The sequence below is a fragment of the Felis catus genome, chromosome E1 (assembly GCF_018350175.1).
Source record: "Felis catus isolate Fca126 chromosome E1, F.catus_Fca126_mat1.0, whole genome shotgun sequence".
Taxonomy (NCBI): domain Eukaryota; kingdom Metazoa; phylum Chordata; class Mammalia; order Carnivora; family Felidae; genus Felis; species Felis catus.
In genome coordinates this window covers 32,288,832-32,310,274 of record NC_058381.1, presented here as the reverse complement: position 1 = coordinate 32,310,274, position 21,443 = coordinate 32,288,832, and the positions used below count along the sequence as shown (strand labels likewise).

Here is a 21,443-nt window from a genome sequence, read left to right as displayed (position 1 = left end):
CCTCCCAACCTACCTCCTTCAGTCCATTTCTCCCTCTCTCCCTCCCCCCACCCCCCATTCTCCTTCTTTCTTCCCCCAACTCCTCCCTCCCTAACCCCGATTCTCCTCTTTTCTCACTTTCCTGCAGGAGTCACTTATGTTTTATGCCATTCTGTAAAGTAACATGGTGAATATCCACAGTTAAATGAATGAATAAATGAATGAGATCTATGACATTCTAAAATACTTTTAAAATATGGAACTTTATGGGGCGCATGGGTAGCTCAGTCGGTTAAGCGTCTGGCTCTTGACCTTGGCTCAGGTCATGGTCTCATGGTTTGTGAGTTCAAGTCCTGCATTGGGATCCACACTGACAGTGCAGAACCTGCTTGGAATTCTCTCTCTCTCTCTCTCTCTCTCTCTCTCTCTCTCTCCCCCCACTTGTGCTCTTTCTCACTCAAAATAAATAAATAAACCTTAAAAATTGTTTAAAATATAGAACTTCAGTCTCAATCCCATAGAAATTAATAAATAAAACAAAAAATATAAAACCCATTATGGCTTCTATACATATACCAAAAGTATTTAGATAATGAGTTATAATGATATTTTTGCTTCTTTGGATTTATTCCCATGCATAGAACCATACTAAATGAAATTTTCTTTAAAATTTTGAAATATAGTCAATACCTAGATGGTGCAAACCTGATGTCTTTTAACTTCATAGAATGTATTACAATACATGACTAGAAGTTTGGGAAATTTTTTTACCTTACCAAGCACCCACATTGATCCTTTAAAAATACGCATTAAACAACCTCACTCTTCTCTCCCTAGAGCTCACAACAAAATCCAAGACCCTGTAATGGCCTAGAAAGCCAACCTTTCTCTGAAATTAATTGAAGCATTCTCCGAATGAACTGAGCCCTGATGTTCTAAGGCATGCCTTGAATGTCGTGAATGAGTTATTTTGTATGCATTGGGGATGGGACTAGCTCTGCACCATGGTACAAATAGTGGATAAGAAAACGTCACTCAAACATTTTTATGTGGTTTAATTATCTTGTACAGCTGAAAAAGGCTCCCAGACTGTTTCCTCTTCGACCATGCTCTCTTCTACCTCTCCTAACATCTTCTGGGTTTTTCTTTCTTTGTTGTTGTTTGTTTTTTGTTTTGTTTTGTTTTGTTTTGTTTTGTGGGGTTTTCTCCTCTTTCTTCATCCTAGTCCAAGCTTACGAGCTATCTTGAGATTCTACAGGCAAACTTGACATGCTCTCACCATAGGGTATTTCCAGTTGTTTTTCCCTCTATTAGGAATGGTCTTTCCCTAGATATCTGCATGGTCTGCTCCCCTCCCTGCTGCAGGCTTATAAGGGCATATTCTCAGCAAGGCACGCCCTACTGTCTCTACTTCTTGTTTTCCACAAACACACACTGAAACGCCTTTCCTGCTATTATTCTATTTTTTTGGTATTACCTGTCTCCTCTCTAACATCAGAACAAAAGCCTAATGAAAGCAGGTCTTTTGTGAACTGTTGGCTTTGCTGTGTCTCCTAAAAATGTTCAAGTTCTCCATAACTATTTGTTGGATGAATAAATGAATTCATTCCATGAATGATGGAAAAGTCTTAATGATTCCATTGCTTCAGCACGCTGAAACTGAAAAAACGTTATGTTACCTAAAATTGTGATCAACCTTACAGCTCAAGTTATAGAACCCTGGGTTCTCAATTATCAGTGATAAGAATGATTCTGTTTCGAGAGAGAGACAGAACACATGGCTTTTCATGGGCTTTTACAATCTATAAATTTTCTATAAAGGACTAAGTTACTTCTTCTAAAAATCCCTACTTGTCAGGTACAGCACCCTACATCCCTTCCCCAAGACTACAAGCCTCTCTTGGTTCCTGGTTCGACTCCCTTTGAGGCCAAACACAGGTGTTCTCTCAGCTCCATATACCTAGTAAATCAATGGAGCTGTGTTGTACATTCCCAGGCTGTGAGATGTTGGGAAAAGTGTGGGAACTGCCACCTTCCAGGGCAACCAGGTAAAAGCGGGCAATATCCTTTCTATTCTCAGATCTGTAAGTGTAAAGGAGTTTTCCACTCTCATGGTAGCTACTCTTCAGAGTTGACCCCCAGTATCCTGTAGAATCCACGTTCCTGTGGATGTTCCCTTCAAAGCTGAATCTGTGCAGGGAATGTAAGACAAGCATCACTGTGCCTGGAAGGACTGGAAGCCTCTATCTTTGTCCTCCTGGAAGCCTTGGGTTGCCATGTTAGAAGCCCAGCTAACCTGCTGGAGAAAACAAATTGTAGGAGCGTAAAGAGGAAGAGGACCTGAAACTACCTAGAAAGAGAGAGAGATACTTAGTGATCCCAGTGCCCTCACTTAGCCCAGCCCAGTCTTCTGGCTGACATCAGCCCGTCAATCATGTGAGTGAACCATCTTGGATACTTTAGTCCAGTTGAACCCCTAGATAACTGCAGCCCCAGTATACGGTGCCTCAGAACTATCCAGATGAATACAGGTGACATATAGAATCATGAGGAATTATTATTGATGATAACTCAATTTTTGTGTTAGGCTGCTGATTTGGGGTGTAATTAAGACAATTAATTAAGGCATACTTAACTGGGTGAGGAAGGTGAGGGATAGGGCCCTCTTTAAATCACAGGGTTTTAAGACTCCTGCCTCTATCTCATTTTCTGCTTTTCAACTTGCAAGAGGTGGAAGTAGCCGAAGAGAGGGTCGGGGTGGCTGCCTCGGCACGTATTCTTCCCAGTTCTATCTTTCATCAGAATGAAGATTTTGAATTGTAAAACAGGAATTATTTTTTCTCTAATTTTGGGACTGTTATTTTTACTGGCCATGGAGAAATGCAGGCTTCCTATACCATATCTCAGATGGGGGTGGAGGATGGTAAAAATTTTAAGGTCTCCAGGGCACCTGTGTGGCTCAGTTGGTGGAGACTCCGACTTCGGCTCAAGTCATGATCTTGTGATCTATGAGTCTGAGCCCCGCGTCGGGCTCTGTGCCGACAGCTCAGAGCCTGGAGCCTGCTTCAGATTCTGTGTCTCCCTCTCTCTCTCTCTCTGTCCCTCCCCCACTCATGCTCTGTCTCTGTCTCTCTCAAGAATAAAAAATAAAAATAAAGAGGTGCCTGGATGGCTCAGTTGGTTAACCGTCCGACTTTGTCTCAGGTCATGATCTTGCGGTTCATGAGTTCAAGCCCCTCACTGGGCTCTGTGCTCACAGGCCCTGGAGTCTGCTTCGGATTCTGTGTCTCCCTCTCTCTCTGCCCCTCCCGGCTCATGCTCTGTCTTTCTCTGTCTCTCAAAAAAAATGAATAAACATTAAAAAAAATTTTTTTTTTAAATTTTAAGGTCTGGGTGTGACAGGGCAATATCAACACTTTATATATCATCCTGCCACATCTCTTTAGATCAGACACTTGTCAAACCAAATCCTCTTGGCCTCACAAACCATTCCAAAACAGAAATCTGCCCCCAGTTCTTAAACACTAGAGTTGACCCTATATTTGAGTCATTATATAAAGTATTCATTACATTATACTACCAACTACAGACAGCATGTATCCTTAAAGTGTAAAATAAAGTATTTAAAAAAATTTTTTTTTGGTATTCCAGTAAAAAAACTGAAAACTTTCAGTAGTAGAGGCTTCACTCATTAAGATTCCTAATTAAGGTGTCTGGGTGGCTTAGTCGGTTAAGCATCAGATTCTTGATTTTGGCTCAGGTCTTGATCTCACAGTCCTGAGACTTAAGACTCTCTCCCTCCCTCTCCCTCCGCCCCTCCCCTGCTTGTGCACATTCAGGCTCGCTCGCTCTCTCTTTCAAAATAATAATAATAATAATACTTTAAAAATATTTTAAGAAAAGATTCCTAAGCCAGCATCATTAAAGTTGAGCCCAAGTGAACAATTAGGGAGTCAGAAGTAGAATTTTACACTTTCCCTCAAATTTGTATTTGCTTTCCTTTATTTCATTTCTATTCTGTGGGTTCTGAAATAGATCTTCCAGTTGATTTTGTCTTAAAGGAAGTAAATGTAACAATCTAATCTATCCACATTCAAACCTGAATGCACAAAGTACTTTATAAAAAGATGTGTTAAATAATTCAATGAGCAGATTATTATTACAGTGAATTAAATAAATGGACGTAGTATATCTCTAATACCCTAGTGTAAATCCTGCTTTAATTCTATAATCCCAACTGGATACAACATACTTAAATGAGCACTATTAACTTGTATTTTTTTCTGTTCTGTTTAGAAACATAATAACAGTTGAGAGACATTTATTAAGAAAACATCAACTGTGTTTGCACATTCTTAAAGAGAATATTAGAAAACCAGAATTTTAATTTTCATGTGCATAATTTAATATAATTACAATGGAATACAATTAGGTACTTTCAGATCTTTCAGTGTTAATTAAAAAGCTAATAACCTGAATACCTATAAATACTGAATTAGTGGGACTAATGCTCCAGGCAGTTAATCCTTTATTTGTCATTTACTGAAGATCACTTAACTGGGATGCTATCTTTATGTCAGGGATCCCTTACCAAAGACACTTCATGAATTGTAAGGTCCCTAAATCTTAGATGGTATAGCTCCCAATGATTAGCTAGTATACTGCACCCTCTCTGGGGATTTTCTAACAGCCAAAGACCACTGCTTTTGACTCACTCTATTAAGGAATTTTACTGTCAGCAATTTTTCTTCTTCCAAAAATCCTAGTAGTGATTTTCAGGTTTTAGAGAAAGGAAAAGTAGCTCCACTCAAAAAATAAAAGCAGAAGTCTCCAATTCTAGAGCTCAAGAAACGTATCAATATTGGGTTTAGTTAGAAATAACATTTTAAAATTAGAAAATATGAGCATCAAAGAAATTAGTACCAGCAATTGGTGAAAACACATCAAATAGTGTTTGTTTTTTATAATGATGAACTGCATGTGTACATAATACTTACAAAATAGAATAAAATAAAATCTGATTAGCGTCATTTGGAGGATGCTAGAGAACCAAGTCATTATTCTTTTTTTTTTAAGTTTGTTTATTTTGAGAGAGTGTGAGAGAGGGAGGAGCAGAGAGAGAGAGGGAGAGAGAATTCCAAGCAGGCTGCTCACTGTTGGCACAGTGCCTAAGGTGGGGGTCGATCTCAAGAACCATGAGATCCTGAGCTGAAACCAAGAGCTGGATGCTTAACCTATCGAGCCACCCGGGTGCCCCACCAATTCATAATTCTTAAAAACAGCAAATTAAGTGAAAGTACACACCAAAAAATTACCCTAACACTCCTTTATAAATATCTCAGAGTACCTCCTCAGGTACTCTTCTGAGAGTAATACATGGGTGAGGAATGACAGACTTAGACTATCACCACTTTGCAAACCATTATAAAATAAAGGCTCTAGGCAACAATAATCAATAGTTGCCAAAAACATTAAGAAAGTCTTTTAACTATTAGAAAGAAGATGAAGCAATCTGGTAACACCTTAATCCACTGGTCCATATTATGTCTATATCATTAAACTTTTGCTACAATAACGTTCAGAAAATAATCACAAAACTCAGTAGCATACAACAACAAACATTTATTTCTTGGTTATGAAACAATTAATTGGGTCTGTGGGTCAGGTGATGTTAAGCTGTGCTTAACTCCAAATTTGAGTTGGTTTCATGTCTACTTCAGCCTTTACAATCTATGACCCAAGACAAAAGAAGTCCCATGATGCTCATGGCAGAAGGCAGAAGTTCTAGAAGACTAAACTGTAGCATGCACACTTGAGCCTTGGTGTAGATGTGGTGTATGGGATATTCACTCACATTCCAGAGTCTAAAGCAAGGTAATGGCTAAGCTTATCACCAATGGAGTGGAGAGGTATATTCCTCTTTTGAAGGATGGTGAAAAGGAAGCATGAGAAGGAGAAGGAAATTATTTGTTGAACAGTAATAGAACATACTGCAAAATCACACACACACACACACACACACAAACACACATACACACACACACACACACCCACACACGAGAGACAAGACATTATAAGCCTCCTGATTTCATCAAATGAGAAGTATGCAACCCAGTCTCTGAAGTAGTCCCATCAAGACTCTTATCAAATTATCAATCTACAGGAAATAAAGGGGCAGAGGAAGATGTTAAACTGCATCATAAGGAAGCAATTGGCAAAATCTAGAATGTAAAAAATACTGCAGAGCAACGCATCTTTTTGTTGTATAAATACATGGAAAAAATAAAACATTGGAGAAGAAACATACAGATTCACAGACATTAACAGAAATCTCAGATAAATGTGATGTATTTGAAGAAACCAAATGGAAAGAAACTATTGGGCAGATTTAAACAATAATCTAGGCAGTGTTAATTTTGTTAGTTGTGACAATGGTGTTATGGTTATGGTTTTCAAAATGTTATTATATTGTATAAATACACACCAAAATATTTAAGAATGAAGTGAGATTGTTCCAAATAATCTAAGGATGGTCAAGGGCAGCAGGGAGGAATATAGATGAAATAAATTGTTGCGGATGATGAGTATATAGTACATTATCCTATTGTCTCTACTCTTGAAGCTGTTTTACTTTTTCTATAATAACAAACAGAAATCAAAGAAAGACACAGAAGGGAAGGGAAAGGAAGGGAAGGGAAGGGAAGGGAAGGGAAGGGAAGGGAAGGGAAGGGAAGGGAAGGGAAAGGAGGGGAGAAAAGAGCAGAGAATTTCTTCTCACCCAACAGAGGTGTATGTGGTTAAGAACATGTGGTCCTTAGCTTTCGAATCTTTTGAGAAGATCATGGTCTTTGCTTGAATCTCCTAATTTATGCCCTATGCGCAGGTCAAAATTTTCCATCTCATTCTGATAACGCAGTGGCAAAAACTAATGCCTTTCAGTGTGCATTTCAAAGATAAAAATGTGCAAATTATGAAGTTTTCTTTTTCCTAAAATTAAATAAACAGTAAATTCTAAGAACCTCTTGCCCCCTCCAAAATAGCAAAAGAAAACTTCAAAAACAGATGTGTTTAGATTCTTCTAAAGAATGCCTCTTAATATGCATAAAACTGGTCTATGTGAGCAAGGCACTTTAGTTAAACGGGATGTTCCTTGGTAAAAGACATCACTAATCTTTTAGTAACTGCAAACTATTTTGTTTCATATACCCAAGGGAACAAAGCCACTGATCAGTTATATTCATGTTTTCATAAGCAAATGTACTTATTTTGTCGAGGAAATACCAATTGTGTTTGAAATTATAATCAAAAGGCAACATAGTTTTAGAAGCCACAAAGAAAATAGAATTTCAAGAGAACCAGCATTTTATTTTTTTTTTATTTTTTTTCAACGTTTTTATTTATTTTTGGGACAGAGAGAGACAGAGCATGAACGGGGGAGGGGCAGAGAGAGAGGGAGACACAGAATCGGAAACAGGCTCCAGGCTCCGAGCCATCAGCCCAGAGCCCGACGCGGGGCTCGAACTCCCGGACCGCGAGATCCTGACCTGGCTGAAGTCGGACGCTTAACCGACTGCGCCACCCAGGCGCCCCGAGAACCAGCATTTTAAAAGAACAGCATGTTAACAGGGAGCTCCCATTACCCTACCTCCTGCCCCAAGAAAATGGGCAATGCTTACTCCTGTGTGGCATTTCAATCCACTGTGATTTACCTGAAGGAAATCATTAATTCTTCCCAGCACTTTGAAATAATAGCCTGATGATGAGACACCTAAAAAACACTCAGAGGAAACATTGGTTGCAAGTGCCTGCCCAAATTGCTTAATGTTTGTCAAACTTGAATTGCATTTGAAAGGTACATCACTAGTTATGGATTTCCAGTTCTATTTCCACATGGGCCAGGCTTTACAGCCATTACAAGCTGTAGTTTATTACCTTGCATTATGTATGAGATGATTTTTGTGAGCAGGTACACAAACACAAAGGGGGAAAAATACAAGAAAGCAATTTCTTTTATTGCCCAATATACAGCAGTTAGAAATAATTTGGAAATTTTTCAAATAGCTCATTTTGGGAAATCCTTAGATCTACTCAGGGGTGATTATTTTCGGTAGTGTTACTAAATAATTTGGCTGTAGCTAAGACTGGCATTAATTTCTGAGGGCGTTATGTCTAGTTGTAGAATAGAGGCAAAACGTCATGAAACAGGAATCAAGTTTTGGCTAAAAAGATCTTCAAGCCCAGTTTCTAACGGTGATAAGCTATGTGTGCCTTTGTCATATAATTTAATTTCTCTGGGCCTCAGTTTCCTCTTCTCAGAACAAGATATAATACAGCCTACCTTACACACTTGCAATGAAGATTCCATGAACCCAATCCAATGATTACTTAAAAGCAGATACTCAATTTTTTTTTCCAAATTGTTAATTAAACAAGAGCTAATAACTGTAACTGAGTTTTACACATTTGGAAGGCACTGTATAAATATAACACAAAAGAACAACAGGATTATTATTTTTTGTAAGATTTGATGGTTATTATTATTACTTTTTTTTTACTGAAGAAAAGTGGGGGTGTTCTTATTAGTGAGAATATTATATTAGAAATTGAAACCATTCTCACTTTTTACCTTGATAAAGGATCAATCAGTTCAATGAATCTTATTATGGGAGCTTAAACTTCCAGTGTAAGAAACAAAGAACTCTTGTTAGTGTTGATATGGAATGGCTTCAAAACGATGGTGTGTTTTGACATGTAAAATGCTGTAGATAAATTGCCAAACGTGAGGGGAAATTCTCATGTGTAAAATTCAGCCACCAGAAAATGATCAGCTAGTCTCTTCCACAGAGTGAGAGAGAAGCTGTGCCTTACTTTCTGTACAACTGATTCACCGCCCCAGGATCAGTAATTTATGTACAAATGAGTATAAGCAGAGGGGATGTGCATGTTCTTTACGATTTTGGCACATCGTTGCCACTTTTAATGCAAAACAGGCTCAAACCTGGCCAATTTTTCTCCACACTTTGGAAGAATCATTTTCTTTTGGCCGGAGACTCACTGTAAAAAATTTCAGGCCTAGAGAGGAGGTTTTGTTTACCAATTCAGAAGGGAGAAAGATCAAAATCTAGGCAAGAACAGAGGCAGCCTTGCAGCCTTAGTTCCACCTGGAGCCACACCTCCCACTGCAGAATGAGAGCTGGCTGCACTCACAACAAAAAGGTTAATTTTGTTTCAGATGAGTGAAACATCCCACAGCTGGAGAACGCACTTCCAGCACCAATGCCTGTGTTCTTCAGCAGTGTTTTGCTCAGAGACTTCAGTAACATCTCTGTGAGAGTAGATATAAAAGCACATTAGCTACAAGCAAGAAAAGGCGGGAAACCAGGAGGGACCATGGAGAGTGTGTGAAGAGGAAGATGGAACAGAGAAGGCTGCCATGTGAGATCCCATCTAGGAACTGCATAGCCTCAAGTAAAACAACACAAGTCCTACCTTTCTTTTCTATGAATTAAAAATACCAGATGCCGACAGTATGGAACAGTTATGAGACCCCAGTAAACTATCTTTCTGCTGTGACCTTCTAAACGTGTCAGGGTATACTCCATTCATTTTCTCCCATTCCTTTTCAAAACAGAAATGTCTTTCACACCACTTAGGCTGTGAACTGGAGACAGGATGGTATGGCAAAATCCAAAATACACGGATTTTAGAGTTGTGTGTAAGCCTAAATCCCAACCACTCGCTATGCTGCGGTGGAAAATTATCATGTCTGAGCCTCAAGTTTCTCATCGTTAAATGAAGATAGTAATGCCTCAGAGAATTATAAAGTTGTTTTAAAAATTAAACAGAACTGTGGGGCACCCAAGTGGCTCAGTAGGTTAAGTGTCCAACTTCAGCTCAGGTCATAATCTCACAGTTCCCGAGTTTGAGCCCTGCATCAGGCTCTGTGCTGACAGCTCAGAGCCTGGAGCCTGTTTCAGATTCTGTGTCTCCCTCTCTCTCTGCCCCTCCCCAGCTCACACTCTGTCTGTCTCTCAAAAAAATAAACGTTAAAAAAATTAAAAAAAAGAATTAAACTGAATTAAATACATATACATATACATAATATATGGTATATACAAAATTTTACATTTTACATACATATTTATGTATACATGTACATATATATGTATGTATGAGAGAGAGAGAGAGAGGTACAGTTGATTCTTGAACAACCCAGGTTTAAACTTTGCAGGTCCACTTAAATGCCAATTTTTTTTTCAGTAAATACAGTAGAGTACCGTAAATGCATTTTCTCTTCTTTATGACTTTCTTAATAGAATTTTCTCTAATGTTATTATAAGAATACAGAATATCATACATACGCACAGTATATCATAAACATGTTGATCAACTTACGTTATTGATAAGGTTTCGAATTAACACTAGGCTATTCGTAGTTAAGTTTTGGGGGGAGTCAAAAGTTATACATAGGTTTTCAACTGCACAGGAGGTTGGTGTTCCAACCCTCCACGTTGTTCAAAGGTCACCTGTTCATAAATGCCTGAAGAGACAGAGGAAGTGAGAAAGATATTTAAGAACCTAGCCCAGGGACTAGCACATAATAAAAATTCCGTAAGTAGTATCTATCATTATTAGTTTTAGCATGCATTTATTCATTGTTCCTTCACAAACATTTTTGAGTGGCACCTGTATGACAGGTCACTGCACTCGAGGAGTTTATTTTGTAGTGTTCAAAACACACAAGTGGCAAATTTAGAATAGTGCATCTAACAGAGAAAACAACGAAGTGCATGGGAGAATTATCCAATGCAAACTTAAGAGCTAAGGGAAATCTTCTTATGTAAAATGACATGTAACTTATGAAATACCTGAAGCACACAAAAGAGGTAACCAAGAGAAACAGGTAAGACGAGGGAGGTATGAAGTTCTATGTGGAGGGGACACTGATTCAAAGAAAACAACAAACAGACTTTTTAGAGTGTGTTCTGTGGGTCACGCACCATACTAAGCAATTTGCATATCTCATTTAAACCTCAACCTCAGCAACCTATAATTATAGAGCTGATACTCTCTCTATCTGACTCTGATGCATGGGCTGTTTCCCCAGATGCCATGGCATATTTGGGACTAGCACATCATGGGATTAGAGCATCAAGTTGGACAGGTGGTAAAAGCAGAAGGTGAAAAAGAAAAGGGGGAGGCACCAGTGGCTTGAATGGCACTGCTGATCGGACTTTATGGAAGGGGAGGGAGTGCCTTAGAAGCGTGGTTGAGCAAAGTCATTGTATGGTTTGGTGCATGGAATTGGCTGGATTGGAGACAAATCCAGAGGAAGAGGTCCATTTAGAAGGTTTTTGCAGTAAGCTATGTAAGAGATAATGGTGGTTCAAAGTAAGGCAGTGAAAGAAGTAACAGTAATTTGTGGACAGACCCAGGAGTTTGAAAGAAAAGAAGCAATAATTAAATATGGGGAATAGGAAGTAAGAGAAGAGCTAGGTTTTGAGCCTGAGAAACAGGGTAGATTCACTGAGATAGGGAAAACAGGAGAAACAACTTTCAAAGTCAAAACTATGTAAGAGGCACAGTGCTTAGTATATTAGGGCCATTTAGTACATACTAGATTTTTTCCCCTCTCACTCTGTTTCTGGTTCTTTTTGCCTTTCTGAAGCTACTATTATGTGCAGCCTGGTTCTAGTTTCACCATTCAACATTGTATCAAATACAGATATGAATTATAATTTCCACTCTTCTCCCAGCCAAGAAAAGTCCTTATACAGGGATCTTTTAAACTAATCAGTAAAGTAATAATCTAACCATTGTCATTTTATGGCACAAATGTTCCCCACACAAGAAAAAATATTCCTAGTTTTAAAAAGATATCCATATGATATCACTTATCAGGAAAATGCATTTCAAAATAACAATGAGATATCACCTCACACCTGTCAGGACGACTAAAATCAGTAACACAAGAAACAACAGGTGTTGGTGAAGATGTTGAGAAAATGGAAACCTCGTGCACTTTTGGAGGTCATGCAAATTGGTGCAGCCACTCTGGAAAATAGTATGGAGTTTGCTCAAGAACTTAAAAATAGAGATGCTTTATGACCCAGGAATCACACTACTGGGTACTTACTCAAATAATATGAAAACACTAATTCAAAGGGATACGTGCACCCCGATATTTACAACAGCATTATTTATACTAGCTGAACTATGGAAACAGCCCACATGTCCACTGACTGATGAATAGATAAAGTGGATGTGGTATATATTTACAATGGACTATTACTCAGCCATGCAAAAGAATGAAATCTTGCCATTTGCAACCACATAGATGGAGCTAGAGGATATTATGCTAAGCGAAGTCAATCAGAGAAAGACAAATATCATGTGATTTCTCTCATATGTGGAATTTAAGAAACAAAACAAATCAGGAAAAAAAGAGAAAAAAAGAGGGAAAAAGGGGAAAAAAGAGAGGAAAACCAAGAAATAGGCTTTTAACTATAAAGAACAAACTGATAGTTACAGAAGGGAGGTGAGGGGGGAGGGATGAAATAGGTGATGGGAAATAAGTAGGACACTTGTTGTGATGAGCACTGGGTGATGTGTGGCATTGATGAATCACTATATTGCACACCTGAAACTAATATTACACTGTATGTTAGCTAATTGGAATTTAAGTTAACGAATATATATACATACATATTAATTTTAATGTTTTTCAAATAAACACTTTTTCCAGGCAAAGTGCATATAACATTAATGGTATGCCTGGTGTGTGCCTGGTACATAATATATACTCAGTAAATGCACACTGAAAGAATGCTGGCTCTGAGTTCTGCTTGACCAGGTAGTTCTCAAAATCTATCTGCTTTCAACCAGAAAAGTCAAATTGATTGGTACTTGTCTGTAGAGTATTAAAAAGCAGGACAAAGTGAAAGACAATGTGAATTATTAAGTCCTCTTCACAAACCTAAAGTTCTATAATTCCACTATGAGGAGTATCAAGAATCATGTGTCCCTCTGGACATATAACAGCACAAAATCATTTTTTCATTAGTGAATCTGGAAAGAAGGAAACTCTAAAGACACTCTGTAGATAAAGCCTATAGATGTCGTATAGATAAATCACAAGTTGTGGGTCATATAAAGCAGAAAGATTCAAAATGCTACCTAACACGTTCACCTTTTATCAGTCCTCAACATCTTCCATTAAGATATGGCTTATTGAAGTCTTACTGTTAGGTCCTACACTGCGTGTAACATACATTATCACACAGTCTTCACCACCGCACCATTGACATCAGTTACTACCCATATATGACAAATTAAAAAAAAAAAAACAAAAACTGAGAAAGAGATAATAACTTTCCCAGTGTTCATATTTGATAACCATGATTCTTGTCATTTTTTAACGTGCTCTGACATATATTAAAATTATTATAAGTATCTATGTGCTTGTTCCAATTCAAGTCACTTTTTACAAATATCAATTTGTAAAGATTTTCTCCAAATTCCAGCTTTCTTATTAGTAAGATGTGATAAATAACATCTACCTTGTTTACTTCAAAAGTTGGCTGGGTATGTTTGTATATGATTTGTATAAGCACTTTGTTAATAATAAAGAAATACTTACATATGGGTGGAACAGTGATAGTGTTATTAGCTTGCAGATAGAAGTTAACACTAAACTATAATCTGAATTAATAGAATCTCTGCATGATTAAGAATTAGTAGCGGTAATATTAAATACAAGCTTTCTCCTAGTAATATTTTAACAGTTTTCTTACATATAAAATTAATAAAAATTGATTGTGCCTCATTAAACCATCAGATAGACTAATATAATACTTCCAGTTTTTGGTAAATCATCATAATGGCTAATTTTTATTGGTTTGATAAAATTTATCTATATAATTAATGAGACCAGTAATTACAACTCAAAATAAAACCTGACAAAATTGATAATGTTTTCTCCCATTCTCTTTGAGATAGCTCTTTTATATACTATTATGTTTTAATGAAGTAGGTAACAAGGCCCATCTCAAAGGTCCCATTCACAATGTAGAAATATTCTAGGACAACTTTCTGCCATTGAATGCATTTTTCACCTTCAAATATTCTCCCTCACAGAAGATAAATTTTCAGTGAAATGACATCAGAATTCATTAGAAACATTTAATTTTTTAACGTTTATTTTTGAGACAGAGAGAGACAGAGCTTGAACGGGGGAGGGTCAGAGAGAGAGGGAGACACAGAATCTGAAACAGGCTCCAGGCTCTGAGCTGTCAGCACAGAGCCCGACGCGGGGCTCGAACTCACAGACCGCAAGATCATGACCTGAGCCGAAGTCGGACGCTCAACCGACTGAGCCACCCAGGCGCCCCTCATTAGAAACATTTAATGAATCACCTGTGTTTCTCTAATAGTTGTGACCATGCATCATGCTACTAACACTCAGATAAAAGAAGGCTATAAGAATAAATTGCAGATATTCATGCATACCTATACTGAGTCAAATCTGGATGAAAACTGATTTGTACACAAGTTTTTATTCAGATTAAAAATAAAATGCCTTATAGATAAGGTAACACACTCACCTTGGAGAAATTAAAATGTGCCAAGAGGCTGAAGTCCAGAGTGAGGACCAAACACCCAATCTGTTTTGTGCAGACCATACATTGATCTCCAGTGCCCTTTACACTTGTAAGTATATGGAGGCATCTGTAGGCATCCATTTAACCCAAACATTTTCTCCAACTACATTTCATCATTGTTTCTGTATCATAATCCAACATAGAGTTCTCATTATTTACCAATTAACTAAAATGCATTCAAGAATCTTTTACAAAGTGGAAATCACTTTATCACCTTTTGAATGAAGCTTAACTGTTTGCAAATTAGAAATATTTTTACTTAATAGCCAGAGAATTGAGAGATTTGGTTTAACTCTTTCCTCCTCCTCTTCCTCCTCCGCCTCCTCCCTCTCTTCCTTCTCCTCCTCCTCCTCCTCCTCCTTCTTCTCCTTCTTCTTCTTCTTCCAGATGAGGAAATGGAATTTCAGAAAAGTGGTGTTTCTTGCTCCAGATCAAATAAGAACCAATGCCGAGCTGACAAGCCCAGGTCTCTTTTCTGCATGCTGAAAGCTCTCTTATTGAAGTTCTGTGGCTTACTGGTCCTCTTAACCACACTCATGACAGCCTAATAGGAGAAACAGAATAAACAATAGAAGAAGCAAACACATTAATTACAGAGTGTGGTAATAAAAAGCAACATATACTAAGTTCTTACTGTGTTCCAGGACTTGTTCTTAGTTGTTTGTTTGTTTGTTTGTTTTCATTTAACTTGTACACATTCCTCCCAGCACCCCTGTGAGGCAGATGCTGTTGATAACTTTTGTAGATGAAAAAAAACCCGAGGCACAGAGAGATTACATAACTTGTTTACTTGCAGTCATGGAACTAGGAAGCAGTGGAGTCAGAGTTCAAACCAAGAAGAGACAAAGACACACATCTGTTACGGGAAGGAACAGAATGACAAGGATCCAGTCCCCGGAAAAGCAAAGTATGCAAGTCCTTGATTCTTGAAAAAGCTGGGTGGGTCAAAAAACTGAACGAAGACTGGTGTGGCTGGAATATTATTTTTAAAAAGGGGGAGAAGAATGACACAAGATAAGGGCAAAGTATGCAGGGTCTTCTTGATGCCTGGCACAAAAAGTTGAGTTTTTAAGCAGTGAATTGGAAAACCACTGAAGATTTTTTAAAAACCAGTTTGTAACATGATCTGAATTACATTTGTTCACTCTGGCTGAAAACTCCATGTTTGTTGAGATTTAACAATCGTGTCTTCATTCACATATCCATTCATTCATTTACTTAACGACTAATTGCTAAGTGCTGAGTTTAGCATACAGCCTTACCCAATATTTGCTGCACGCAATATCTCTTATTTACCAGATCAAACATACATTCACTAATAGCAAATGGTTATATCTAGAGGTTTCCCAACACTTGCTGAAACCTTATCACCTCGTATAATACGAGATACATGTCGTCAAAATATAAACCAATCTAGTGGTTATTTCTATTTAACCAACCAGTTGTTTAAAGAAAGTATTTTTCCTGAATCAACCGGTTATTGTGACATCATGCTCTATTCCTTAGAATCTTAGTGATCTTTTTTATTTCCAGGTATGAATATGAAAACCGTTTCAAAATGGTAAACATATGTTACTCTGACAGGCAGATACTAGGCTCCAACAGTGATAAGTAGTGCTTATCACGTAACCTACAGAGGTGCGCCTGGGTGGCTCATCAGTTGAGCGCCTGACTTTGGCTCAGGTCATGATCTTGCGTTTGTGGGCTAGGGCCCCGTGTAGGGCTCTGCAGCTTGGAGCCTGGAGCCTGCTTCGGGTTCTCTGTCTCTGTCTCCCTCTGCCCCTCCCCTGCTTGCACACACACTGTCTCTCAAAAATAAATAAAACATCAAGAAATTAAAAAAAAAATGTAACCTACAGAAATCACACTGAGACATAGTATAAAGCTAAAGATTTTCAATCTTGGTATAACTTTCACCTTATACACTTAGCCAAAAGGCAAAAGTGATCAAAAAGCATGTATAAATCACATATTTACTTCATGGTACACAACAGTTCAATTTCGTATTTATTATATATCTACTATGTACTAGGTGCTATTCTAAAGCACTGTCGGAGATACAAACATAAATGGTATGCCTTCATGCTTACAAACTTTTGTTAACATGAGGTTTTGGTATCATGCAATTTTATTCATGTTATTAGGCAATAATCCCAAAGATTAGATTTTGCAACAAGCCTTTTGCAGAAACTTAAAAGTAGCTTTCCCAGTAAAACTGCATTAGGTTCCATTTGTTGAAGCAGGAATATCATCAAACATTCAAAATATCAAAAAAGGAAAGAAAGAAAGAAAGGAAGAAAGAAAGAAAGAAAGAAAGAAGAAAGAAAGGAAGGAAGAGAGAAAGGAATGAATTTCAATAGACCCTGCTACAGGTATATCAAAGGATTTTTTTTTTTTATTCACAGAACCATGGGATCATAAAATCTCTGAACAGAAAGAGACCTAGAGGGCATGTAGTCCAATGCTTTCTGGGTTCACAGTAATATAAGAATCACCTGGGGGGCTTTTTAGTAACATAGATTCCTAGGCTCTGTCTACTAGAGTTTGATTCAGCAGGTCTGGGTGGAGCCAGGCAATCTGTACTTTGTCAAAGATTCCCAGATGATTCTGATATACAGCCAGATTTGAGGACACAAATCTAGCCCAACTCCTGATGGATTTGTTATTTAAATCTGGTCTGCACTATTTTTCCAAACAAATTGTCATTTATCATTTACTTTCTACTTGGATATACACCAGGATAGGACCCTGATTCTTAGACAGCTGCAATTATCAGAAGGCTATCCATAAATCTGCAAAATTTATATATAATACACACATATAACTGTGCATATATGTATATGTGTGTGTGCACCTAAATTATTTGTTAATATGTGTCTCCAAAACGGGGCTGTAAGCCCCATGAGGGCAGAGTCGAGGGCAGTTTTCTTCACTATTTCTATCACTTAGCTCAGACCTTGACATTGAAAAGAAAGTTGTTAAGATATGTTGAATGTATACCTGATTGAATGAGGTCCTTCATTAGTTTGACCTGAGGTCTCCCTCTCAGAAACATCCACCTATTGTGCTAGTATTTATAGTTCCAGGAAACTTGGTAAGTCCCCGTTCCAGACACCAGGTATACAAACACAAGTGAAGCATTCTCTTCCCTTCTCTCCAGGGTCTTAATTACCTAGAGAGAAAGATGCAGATACTTTTAACCAAAAATGGTAAAAAATGATTTTTTAACCAAAAACATGAAAAATAAGTATGGAATAAAGGTGGGAATTGAGAGGCAAATAATCTCATTGTGATTGAGGTAGAGAAAAGGAAGCAATGGATGTCAAGAAATGCTTTTCAAGAGAAGTGATGCTGAGGTAAGTCAATTTCATAATTGAATGTTCACACACCTTATCTCAAAGAGAACAAATTGTGTTCCTCTTCTCTTTAAGTATATATAGAGATGTCTGTTCTCAACTCTTCTCTAGGACAAATATCCAAGTTCCGATGATTATTTCCCATGAAAGTATTATATATCCCTTATTGTTTTTTTGTTCCATGGCAAATTAACTTCAATATCCTGAATTGTAAAACTTAAGCCTCTAAGGACAAGGAATACAGCACGTGGCTCTCAGGTTAAAGATCTGTAGCTGAACTCCAAAGGCACCTACTTTGTTCATGAGTAACCTGACTTCTGTAGTTGTAGGTTGAGTTACAAGCAAACGATACTGATATGTACACTATAAGCAAAACCCAAGCCTCTCCCCTCAGCATGTGGAGTAAAATTGAAACTTGGAAGCTGAACAACAAATGGGTTTAAAAGGAGACACCGACAATTATTAGTTTAACCATCTCGGCTAACATCATAGATTAACTTCCGCAATCAACAGATATATAGGAATCATGTAAATATCCCCAGGTAACCAATGCTGTTTAATAAGCTGGGAAAAGATAGCTCTGAGTTGACGTCGTTGTCATAGAAACAATTGCCTATTAAATCAGTAAGAGGGCTAGAAAAATGTGGACTTATCACTTCTGGTTAAGTGCAGTGCATGGGAAAAATGAGACAATGTCAAAAGACAGAGGTACCTGCTGCAATGGTAAAATACTATTCTCATTCTAAAAGTTAATTTTCCCCTTGTTTTCTGAAGGCATATACCTAATAAGTTACCTGTCTACTCTTAAAACACACACATACAACTTTTAAACTGGAAGTGATAAATTCCATTTCTTCAAAGAGATTTGTGAAAATTTACTGAGCTCCTCTGAAGAACGAAATCAACCTCAGGTTGCATCCATATACTGGAAAAATACAGACCCCCAAGGTGATCAAACAAACTGAACAGCTGCTAGATGTCCATTAAAACAGCGTTCGAAAGGCGCTCATTTGATGCATTTCTCCTGGGAGGTTTGTATCTAAAATGAAGCTAGAAATCACATTCTGTCCTGTAAAGTAACTCTGACAGGCCCAACCTGGGAGCAGGTATGTAATTAATAAATGAAAATTACTAAGCTCATTTCCTGTACTTACTTCCTTTCATAGTACCCTCTCTTGAGGGGGCTACACCTGATACTTGTTAGGCTTCTGAGAAAAAGGGGATTTGAAATAAAGAGAATATACCCAGTTTGTCAGGCATAGGCTTCTAACAGGTATATAGAACGAAAAGTAGAAATGGTAAGCTCCTTGAGGGTAGGAATCCTTTGGAATAGGAAGTAGCACGTGGTAAGCATTTCATATAAATAGATTGCTTGGTTATATTCAGTCAAAAAATACAACGTCTCCAATCTTCAGTCTCTAATCTGGAGAAACTGTTCATCTACCAAATGGTCATTCAGGTCTTGGACAAAAATGATACCGTAACTTGTATCTAGGCCTTACAGTTTGACAAATGCTATATTTACCTCATTAGTAAAAACCCACAGTGTTTTCTTAGATGGACTGTTTCCTCAGAATAAATTCCACAAAATGAGAAGGGTATGGAGATGGTTACTGACTTCTGAATTTTGTATCAATAGATGAAAACGATACCGCTGCAAATGCAGTTTGAGATCATAAGAGCTGTCAACAAATGAGGAGATACAGAGAGGCTATTCTAGTCTGAGAGCTCAAATAGTGATTCCCAAGGCCTGTGTTCCCAAAGCCAGCAGCATCAGCATCACCTGGGAACTTGTTAGACACGTAGATTCTTGACTCCACCTCATACTTCCTGAATCAGAATCTCGGGGGCGGGACCAGCAATCTGTTTTAACAAGCTCTTGTAGGTCAATTTCATGTACCCTAATATTGAGAACCATCTGGGCTAGAAATTAGTAATTTGAAAACATACTTTGTTTGAAGGACCTCAAATTCTTCAGTATGGCTCAACTTTAGACTAAATGTGGGCAGTGGTTAAAGCTTGAGGATGTAAAGGCAGGCAAGATGGCAATGTGCACCATGTGCCCTTGTATGGAATTTGTGCTGTATCAATTAGGATGATGGAGAGCTACTGAAATGTTTGTAAGCGGGGAATTACTAAGGAATTAGCTGTCAGAATAACTCTAGGAGCAGCATGAGAAATAGACAGAGTCCCTGACTGGATGAGGCTGGCCAAGGAAATAGGGTTATAATTGGTTGGGAGATTTAAAGATGTCACGGTTATAGAAGACTTCTAGAGGCAGGGAAAGGACAGTCTAACTCCACATTAGGATGGGCTGAGGAGGAGGGAGAAGACACACAAAAGCCTGTATTAACCAGTGAGTAGAGGCACCTGCGTGGCTCAGTTGGTTGAGTGTCCGACTTCGGCTCAGGTCATCCAGGAACGGGTTCGAGCCCCGCGTTGGGCTCTGCGCTGACAGCTCGGAGCCTGGAGCCTACTTCCGATTCTGCGTCTGCCTCTCTCTCTCTCTGCCCTCCCCCCCCCCCCCCCTTAATCCTCAACTGGCCTATCTGGCAGTTGATGTCATTTTTTGTTGTTTTCAAGCAAATCATCCTACAGGAAAAACATAATTACAATCTTGTCAAAATATATGTTTGCCTCTGATCCTCTCAGCTTCCTCTCCATTTCCCCTGCACCACCACCCCTCTCCCAGCGCCCTCCCTCTGGCCACACCTCCACAACGTCTAAAGGACACACACAGGGTAAGGAGCAGGTATTAAGATGAATTCTCTGTTTCCACCAAAAGTCCCTCTTTCCTCTCCAAATTATGGATAATGAGGCCAAAAGTGTAATGACTGAAGGAATTTAGAAAGGTAATTACTGAAATAATCCCCCAAATGGTGGTGACTACCAGAGCAGCAACACTCACGTTACAGCTATCAGAGCCTCCTGAAACGTGATAAACACCTCGTGTTTGCAAACCCAGATGCGCCTAAGGAAATGCCCTATTAGCAAACTACCACAAGAACGCACTACATGGAACTCATTTTGATTTTGTAATGAGAAATCCCATTAAAGACGACTATAAATTGTGGCGGCCAACCAGTTTCGAAGGGGGTGCAGGAGCGAAGAAGGATGGCAGGTTTGAGGGCCTTTCTCCGGGATCCTGTCCTTAGAAGCCCGTGATCTGCGGCCGGCTCTGCCTTCACTTGTCCCCGCTGATCACTGGAGAGTTGAAGTTGAAGGGAACGTTCACTGGTTCTCAAACCGAAGCCCTTAGCTTTGAGGCTGCAGGGGAGAAGGGACGTTCCTAAAGCTTAGGCTCAAGCATCTATAGAACTCTTAGCCCACTCCCAACTCCGATCCCTATGTCCTCAGAGGTAAGAGAACATTTTTTTCTATTCCAGGTGTTTCTGCACCTAGAATCACCAACGCGCCCTCCACCACCGCCGCCCCTCCCACCCTCAGC

The 21,443-nt window shown here is 38.6% G+C and overlaps 1 long non-coding RNA gene and 1 pseudogene across 1 annotated transcript; both read right to left on the bottom strand.

The window, feature by feature from the left end:
* The window catches only part of LOC101087433, a 29,575-nt pseudogene extending 27,380 nt beyond the window's left edge, over positions 1-2,195 (bottom strand).
* Positions 2,196-14,306: 12,111 nt separating this feature from the next.
* Positions 14,307-21,427, bottom strand: LOC109494325. Its single transcript, XR_002149091.3, has 4 exons — positions 21,078-21,427; positions 20,366-20,587; positions 17,640-17,811; positions 14,307-15,183 (listed from the first exon to the last, which is right to left on the bottom strand). It is a non-coding gene; the product is annotated as an uncharacterized LOC109494325 (long non-coding RNA).
* Between the last annotated feature and the right edge of the window lie 16 nt (positions 21,428-21,443).